Genomic DNA, 8,592 nt, shown 5'->3' with positions numbered 1-8,592 from the left:
ACACACACACACACACACACACACACACACACACGTGCACGGACACACATGCGCATTTTATTTTTAAAACCACTGAAGAGACCAGACAACCAGCTAACAATTCAGTATCAGTGCCTGAAGTTATCTCCAGCTGCTTCTAGCCCTCATGGGAAAGATCTTCCAAGTAGAGGTTGCATACACATTCCCAAGAAGAGAAGGCAGCTGTTTCTTGAATGGTTGAAAGCAGGTATGTCTGTAGCCTTGAAAACGCCACCAGGTTAGCTCAAGGTTATTCTAAGGGAGCCAGAGTTCCCCTGTATCCACAGGGTGGTGCTATCCAAGGTGCTACACTAGAATTCAGGAGTACCTGGGTTTAAGACATTGCTCTGACATTTCCTAGCTTTGTGATGATCCTGACCTCCCCTCTCTCGGCCTGTTTTGTTGCCTCATCTGTAAAACCAGGACAGTAATACTTGTCCCAGTCACATTCTTATGAGGAAAGTGCTTTGTTAACCTTAAAGTGTTACAGAAATGGGAGTAATTATTAAGCTTGTCAGACCACTCAATTCAACTTCTATTAAGCTCCTATGATATGCACCAAAGATAAGAGACAAGCCAAGAAAGAGTTCTCTGCCCCCAAGGAGCTTACTTCCTACTGAGGTGATACAACATATACCCAGATAAGTAAATCGAAGATAATCTGAGAAGGGCAAGGAGCAGGAAAGGTTGCTCATAGGAGATGGCAACTGAACTAAAGATTCTAAAGATTGAAGTGAAGATGTGTATTCAAGCATGGAGGATGTAGACTTGGACCTCATGAAGCTTATGGTCTAGGAGATTAAGCTGTTTCCTTGCTTTCTTCATAACAGCCCTGTGCGATATAGGTAGTGTTATCCCTATTTTACAGATGAGGAAACTAAGGCTGAGAAAAGAAGGTGATGTACTCCTTCATCCCAAAGCAAGTAAGTATTGGAGCCAGGATTCAAACCCAGGTTTCTCTGACTCTTTTTGGTCTCTTTATGTCACTACATTGTGTTGTTGCACAAATTTCTACCACCACTACCATTACTACCCTACCCCCTAGAATATCCCTCCTCCCCCTAACTCTTAATAACGACTCTGTCCTAGACTGTTCTCATATATTACAACAGCTTCTTTGGGAGATAGTAGGAAAGCTGGTAGTCCATCCTGTTACTATGTATGTGTCCCCATCCTCGTGAATATGGACTTCAACAGTGACACTTCCTATCTGTCCTTCAGTAGCAGCCCCTCTAAATCTCAAGCCGTGCCTGGGGTCTAGTTTGGCACCAACCTTTACTAAACTCATTCAAAGTAAACCCTGCCTTCCCTGCCTCTTCACCTCCATTTCCATGCATTTGATTTGAGTTTGAAATAGAAAAAAAGCTTTTAAGTTGTAGACTTCACTAAACTCCCTAAGAAGCCCAACCCTATTCGTTGGGATACTCTTCTTCTACCCTTGTCTCAAGCCTTGGGCCTGATTTTTGAGCAGCAGGCACTGTGGGCTATAGTGTGGGAAGCAAAACTGCTCCTAGTTCTGTCCCCTCTATATAAACAGCATGGGCACCACACAAACTCTGCACTGCAGTAACTCTCTTTAACCTTCCAAATCCCCATCATCCTTGGCAACTCACTCATATGGGCTTGGGAATCTGAGAACCTGAGTTCAAATCCTGACTGCCACTCATTACTTCTATAGCCTCAGGTAAGTCACTTACCTTTTCTGGTCTGTTTCCTCACCCACAAAAAGATTGAATGAAATTATTTCTTTTTCTCCCCCTTTCTTTTTATTTCTTTTTAACAGTCTTTTTGATAAAGTTTTGATTTCCACATTCGCTCTCCTTCATCCATTAACAAGGCAAGCAATATGATATCAATTATATACATGAAGTCATGCAAAACATATTTCCATATTAGCTGTGTTACCAAAAAAAGCAAGAAAAATAAAGAAAGTAAAAAAAGTATGCTTCAATCTGCACTCAGTTCATCAGATTGATGAAATGATTTCAAAAGTCTCATTCAGCTCTAAAACTATGAAATTGAGTGGAACCCATCAGAACTTAACCTAGATTGGAGAAGCCCACATATGCTATGTCAGACATTGGAGTTTGTATAATTCAGAAAAGAAGTAGATGAACAGGTTGTGTGTTGTGGCTAATGGTCCCCAAACCTGCCCCCTATCTTTTCTTGGGGAATAAAGAGAAGGCAGCTAATGGCAGAAGCCCATAGGGATGTACGTCATGCCAATCAATTGGCAGTGACAGGAGAAAGAACACACATAAGAATTGGCATCAGAAGGCCTGCGATTGGCTCCTGAGTCTATCACTTGCTAGCCACACGTGTGTTCCCTTCTGAGTCTCAATTTTCTCATCTAAAATGAGGAGGTTATGGGGCAGCTAGGTGGCACAGTGGATAGAGCACCAGCCCTGGAATCAGGAGGACCTGAGTTCAAATCCAGCCTCAGACACTTGACACTTACTAGCTGTGTGACCCTGGGCAAGTCACTTAACCCCCGATTGCCTCACCAAAAAGAAAAAGGGAAAAAAAAAAACTAAAATGAGGAGGTTGGTGTAGATGATCTCTCCAGCTGTTATTTCTATGAGATATTAACTGAAGACATGGAGGAAGTGTTTCTTGTGAGTGTGGCACCACCTGCTGGCCATGTACCTTCAAATGGCCACTATTTCTACTTGGAAATTCTGCTTCTCCGACCATCCCAAATTTCAATGTGGTTCTGCTCCTGACAGCTGATAATATTTTTCTGCTTTTTATTCCTTCTGGGGAGTGACTATGGGAGCACTAGCCAGGGAAGGGAGTTTTGGTCTGGGAAGTCTCAGGGATGGGGAGTGGTGGTCTTTGCCAAGTTTCTACCATCATCTGTTAGAATTGTCATCTGCAGCTATCACTTCTTCCTGTGGGTAGAGGGGGTAAGAGGAATGTCAACACCCTTTTGGGAGACTTCCCCAAACCAACAAGGCTCTGGGGCTAATCAATGCGTTTTCACCTCCTTCCTTGACCCAACTCAAATGGCTCAGGCTGTTGTCAGTACCTTGCCCTCTCCTTCCCCTTGAGAAGTCATCATCATTCACTCCTAGCTGGATCAGGGTGAATGCCTTTAGCATCTTCCCTACCTGGGAGTGCAGGCTGTGTGCCTCTCCTCAAAGCCCACACTTTCCAGTAAGCCTTTCTGGGGCTGGTAATAAATAACTAGCACGTGCTTTCCATTTCATCCCCAACAGCTAGCTCCAGAGCTCTGTAAGTGGTCCTGAAGCTTTGGTAAAGCCTCAAGGAGGTATTTTGTAACAGTGGAACACAGCCAACAGCCTTTTACTCAATGCCTGCCATAAAGAAACTTTTATTGCCACTCAGTATTATGGTGGAATGTCCTGGGGAATCCACTGCTGAAAATCATATTCTTAGAGGAAAAGGGCAGTAGACTTCAAATCAGAAAAGCTGGGTTTGGGTCCCTGCCTTTAGCTAGCTATATGGTCCTAGGCAAGTCATTTTTACCTGTGGGGCTCAGTTCCCTACTCTGTAGGACAAGGGACTTGTCAAGGTGGTTCATGATAGAAACATCTCATGCACACCAAAATATTCAAAATATCACTTTGGAGTAGCAAGAAATGGGGAACAAAATGAGTGCCTGGTAACTGGGGATTGATTCAATACAGTGGCAGATGAATACAATATTATTGCATTGTAGGAAATATCAAATTTGAGGAATTGAGAGAAGCGATGGGACAATTTGTATGAACTGATAGAGTGAAGAAAGTGGAACCAAGCACAATAATATATGTGAACACAACCCTAAAAGACATCAGGATTCAGGTGACCAGCAGTGACTAGTCTTGGACCCAGAAGAATGGTGGTGAAATCTACTTCCCTTCTCTCAGAAAAGAAATGAGAGGAAGCTCATGCAAAATGCTGCATATACTGTCAGATGCAGGCAGTGGGACCATTTGGTTTTGCTTCACTTCTCCATTGTTACAAAGCCAAGCTGGGGGGGGGGGGGAGGCAGTGTTGGAAAAGATGGTGCTGATTTTTTTAAAGCATCAGTAAAATATTTTTAAAAATAAAATGAGGGGGCTCCAACTTTCCTTCTAGCTCTAAATCCTGAGTCACTTTGATTCTATGACTTCTGGTGTGAAGGCGCTGGAGAGCCTGGCTCTTTGTAGTGAATCAGCAAATAAAAAGGGATTTTGGCCAACGTCACACACTAGCCAAGCTCTGCCTAGAACACAGGTCTCCCGACTCCTGGTGCAGAGTTATTTCTACTATGGCATGTTTTCTGGGAGTTTAAATAGTTGTCTCCCTCCCCCAGTGAATTGTCCCAACTTCCTCTGAGAGACCCTATGCCAGCCTTGGCCAGGGTGGATGGCCCCAGCACTCCAAGGCAGCTTCCGATCACCATAGGCTGGTCTGAAGGTCACTTCTAGAGGTTGTATAACAGCTAATGGCATCAATTCATCCGTCCCCTGGAGATGAAACTCCCACTATGTAGCTGGGTGTTAAGTTAATGATGCAGATGATTTAAAGCCAATAGGAGCTGTTAATTTATACTAACATGAATGGGAAAACAAACCCAGAAAGCTATATTCCTCATCACTATTATTGCTTTTTTCTCAAGACCAGAAGGCCTCAGCAGAGCCTGAGGGTTGGTGTTGAGAGAAGCTTCTCTCCTCTTTACACCCTTCTCCTCAGGAGACACTGACCCCTGCCCACCCATAGGGCCTGCTTTCTCTTGGCCTATTTTCTGATCAGTGTGCCTGGGAGGCAAGTCTCCATTCCTGTTGCTTTCCAATGAGTACTTACTGCTTAGGAACCATTTGAAACATCAAGTGGTTTGTTCTGCCAGGAAAGAGCAGAGCCAGGATTCAATGTCCCATGGGCCTGCTCCTTCCTTGGGATTCTCCAAATACTCTAGTGATCTCAGTTGTCACTAGCCAACCCCCTTCAATCCTGTTCCATTGTTTAAGTAAATTTGGCAGCACTGCTTTGAAGGAAGGGGTGAGGTTAGCAAACTTAGACCTGCTCTCGTTTTTGAAGTTCTCAGAATTTTTTTTCAAAGCCTTTTTTCCCCACACACTCAAAACTTTTCTGCCCCACCCCTTTCCTTCTTTCAAAGTTCTCCCTCTTGGATGGTAGCAGAAAAATCTGGGAAGACTTACGTGAACTGATGCAAAGTGAAATCAGTAGAACCAAGAAAACAAAGTACACAGTAACAGTAATATCGTAAGGATGATCCACTGTGAAAGACTTAGTAACTCTGATCAGTACAATGATCCGCCAAAATTTTAGAGGACTCATGATGAAGAACGCTATCCACCACCAGATAGGGAACTGATGGACTCAGAATGGAGAATGAAGCATATTTTTCCCCTTCCTTTGTTTTTCTTGCTTTTTTTTTGGAAACATGGCTAATACAGAAATATATTTTGCATGACTTCATATACATATATATATAATAGGTATCATATTTCTTGCCTTATCAATGGGTGTCAGAGGCATAGAGGGAAGGAAAGAATTTAAGAATTTGTAACTGAAAATAAAAATTAATCCCCCAAAGTTCTCCCCCTTTTAATTTAATCCAATACAATTTAATTCAACCCACATTCATTACATACTACCTATAGGTAAGTCACCCTTTCCCAGAAGGCCAATGTCCTCAATCTTTGGGTTCCCCTCTGACCTTACCTCTTCCTTCTCCCCTTCATGTACCCCTTTCCCAAACTGAATACTTGTCATTCCTCAAATACATTCAGCTCTTTTGTACCTTCACATTTGTGATCAGCTCATCTCCCAATGCCCACCATCCTTCCCCTTGTACCCCCAGACTCTGCCTATTGCTATGTCTCATCCTTCAATGCTCTAAGGGTTCAGGTACAATCTTATCTAGAAAGCCTTCTCTAATCCCCAAGCCAAAAGTAAGTTCTTCCTCCTCTGAACCATCATAACATTTATTGCCATTCCCATACACTTTTCACACTCTATTTTGTATTATGGTGATTTATACATTTGTTTTGTACGTATCTATAGTTAGGCTTGCATTTCCTTGAAGCAGAGACCATGTCTTACTCATCTCTTGGACTTCTTTCTGCAAATCAAATGATGCAGCAGCATATGTCTGTCCAAATACATATCATGAGCTGGACCATGGGAATTTTTCATCCATTAGGTTTTTTTCTGTGTGGATAGTTAGGACAGATTCTTTTGGGTAGTTAAGGATCTCACTTAGGAAGCTCATCAGTATACTGAGGCTGGGTACAATCAGCCCATCATCTTCAAACAAGAGCATCTTTGAGGACTTTACCATCTATAGGAAGTCCTTCTTCCAAATGAACTCTATGTAATTTCCATTAGAGTGGCAAATACCTTTGGTGGGTGTACATCTTCCTGTCTTATGTCTCTTGATATTAATAATCAAAGAATCATCAAATGAAGTCATCTCTGTTGTATTGATTAAGGAGTCTTGATTAGTAGAAGAAATATGGAGTGAATTTAATTTTGCAATTTGGAAAGTTACATAACTTTTTCAGTGACCCCCCAAGCTTCTCCCTGTAACAAAGACTAAAACAAACGCATCTCTTTAACACCAATATTTTTCAAGTAATGTTTGACTGCAAGACATCCCACACTACAGTTTCTGAGGAATCAAATTTGCAGGTCACCCAAAAGGGAATGGAGAAACACATGCTGTTAGTAAATATGTTGGCCCTTAGTATTCATTACCAATTGCCAACCATATTACCGATTAAGAATTGAATACAAAAATGAATGGAAAAAAATTGAATGCAAAAAAAGTTCAACTAAAGATATCAAAGAGACATGTGACAAAATTAGGAACTGTGCTAGATACATATTAAGTGCAAAGAGTATAGATGGACTCTCCTTTTGGTCCACTGTGGCCCATGTGAGGCCAAGAGACCTAGAGGCAGACCAGCACATCTCATAAAGACCACCTAGACAACAAAGGCATGGAAGAGTTAGTCTTGTGTTCAAGGAGGGAGACCCCATGCCACTGAAATCCTGGGTAAGTATATGACCTACTGTAAATTTGCCAAATAGTGATAAAAGTAACTTTTTTAAAAAAATCAGTTTAAGATTTACAAAAAAACCAACCTTGTGATCAAGGTAAAGCAAATACTATTATTGCCATTTTATAGATGAGGATACTGAGACACAGTGAGACACAGTGAATTACCCCCGGTCACACAAAAGGACTCAAGTACATGTAGTTAGGGGGTATCGTGGCTAGTATCTACTTAGAGTTAGGAAGACCTGGGCTGACTATGTGAAAGAGGCAGCAACATATAGTGGATTGAGAGGTGGTCTGGGAACCAGGACTACCAGAAATCAATTCTGGCGTCACCTCTGATACATAGTTGTGCAACTCTGGGCAAACTGTTCAACCTCTCAGTGCTACTTTCTAAGACTAACTCCTCATTCCTATGAAATCACAGGTCCAGTCTCTGTCTCTACCCCTAACTAGCTGTATGACCCTGGTCAAGTAACTAAAACTCCTCAGCCTCTGTTTTCTCATCTGTAAAGTGGGAATAAAATAGAAGCTAACTCTTGTAAGGTTATTGTGAGGATGTAAAACTAGCACTTTCTTTGCAAATGTTATCTCATTTGAGACAACAACCCTGGGAGGTGGGTGCCATTATTATCCCCATTTTACAGATGAAGAAACTGAGGCAGACAGGTTAACTGACTTGTCCAGAGTCACACAGTAAGTATCTGAGGTAGGATTTGAACTTAGCTCTTTTTTGACACCAAGACTAGCACTCCACCCACTGGGACACTGAGCTACATTCCACTACTCCCTGCCCTTCTAAGTAGATGTCAGAGACTTTTGTTTCCTCAGAGGAAGATGAATTTTATTTTTTTTTTGGCACCAAGAGGTCAGACCATGTCAGGGTGACACAACACGTAAAAAAGGTTAGAAATCCAGGCCTTTGTTTTCATTTTTCCAGTTTTTTTCTATAATCTGATGCTGAGAGGCCCAGGATGCTACAAAAGGCTTCTGGGTGACTTCCAGCCCGGGCTCTTAGAACTGGGAAGGCCCTGGAACTAGGGCCTGGATTTACACTTAGTTAATACCTGTCCTCCACTACTTTTCCCCCTCTCCCATAATAACAATAACCCTCTCTCTGTTCCTTAGTAGCCAGTTTAATGAGTTGCTGTGGCCAAAAAGATTTTTCTCTGATGGCCAGTGTTTTGGGGAGGGGCGGTTGGTTAATGCCTACACTAACTGTAAAACCTTGCCTTCATCACTCTCCCTCTTCTCCTCCAGGCAGAGTTTCTCCCCTGCTGGCTTCCTTATTGTCTCCCTCAGCTCCCAAAGATTTTTTCTCACAGACACCCCCCATCCCCAGCACTGACTGCTAATCTCCATGGGGACACACATTCAGCTGCAGCCCCGCAGGGATGTGTGGGCGAGCAGGGTGGGGGATGGGGGAGGGGAAAGGGAGACCCTTCTTCCCTGGAGAGCAATTAACCAAGGGCCAGGGGCCTCTCTCACATTGTCGCCTGAAGGAGCAGAATTTTAAAGTGACATTGTTAATCTGTAGTCATTACCTTCCAGACTTCAGCTGC

Source organism: Vombatus ursinus, unplaced genomic scaffold (assembly GCF_900497805.2).
Source record: "Vombatus ursinus unplaced genomic scaffold, bare-nosed wombat genome assembly UNPS02014820.1, whole genome shotgun sequence".
NCBI classification, from domain to species: Eukaryota; Metazoa; Chordata; class Mammalia; order Diprotodontia; family Vombatidae; genus Vombatus; species Vombatus ursinus.
Note: the sequence above shows the minus strand (reverse complement) of the source record.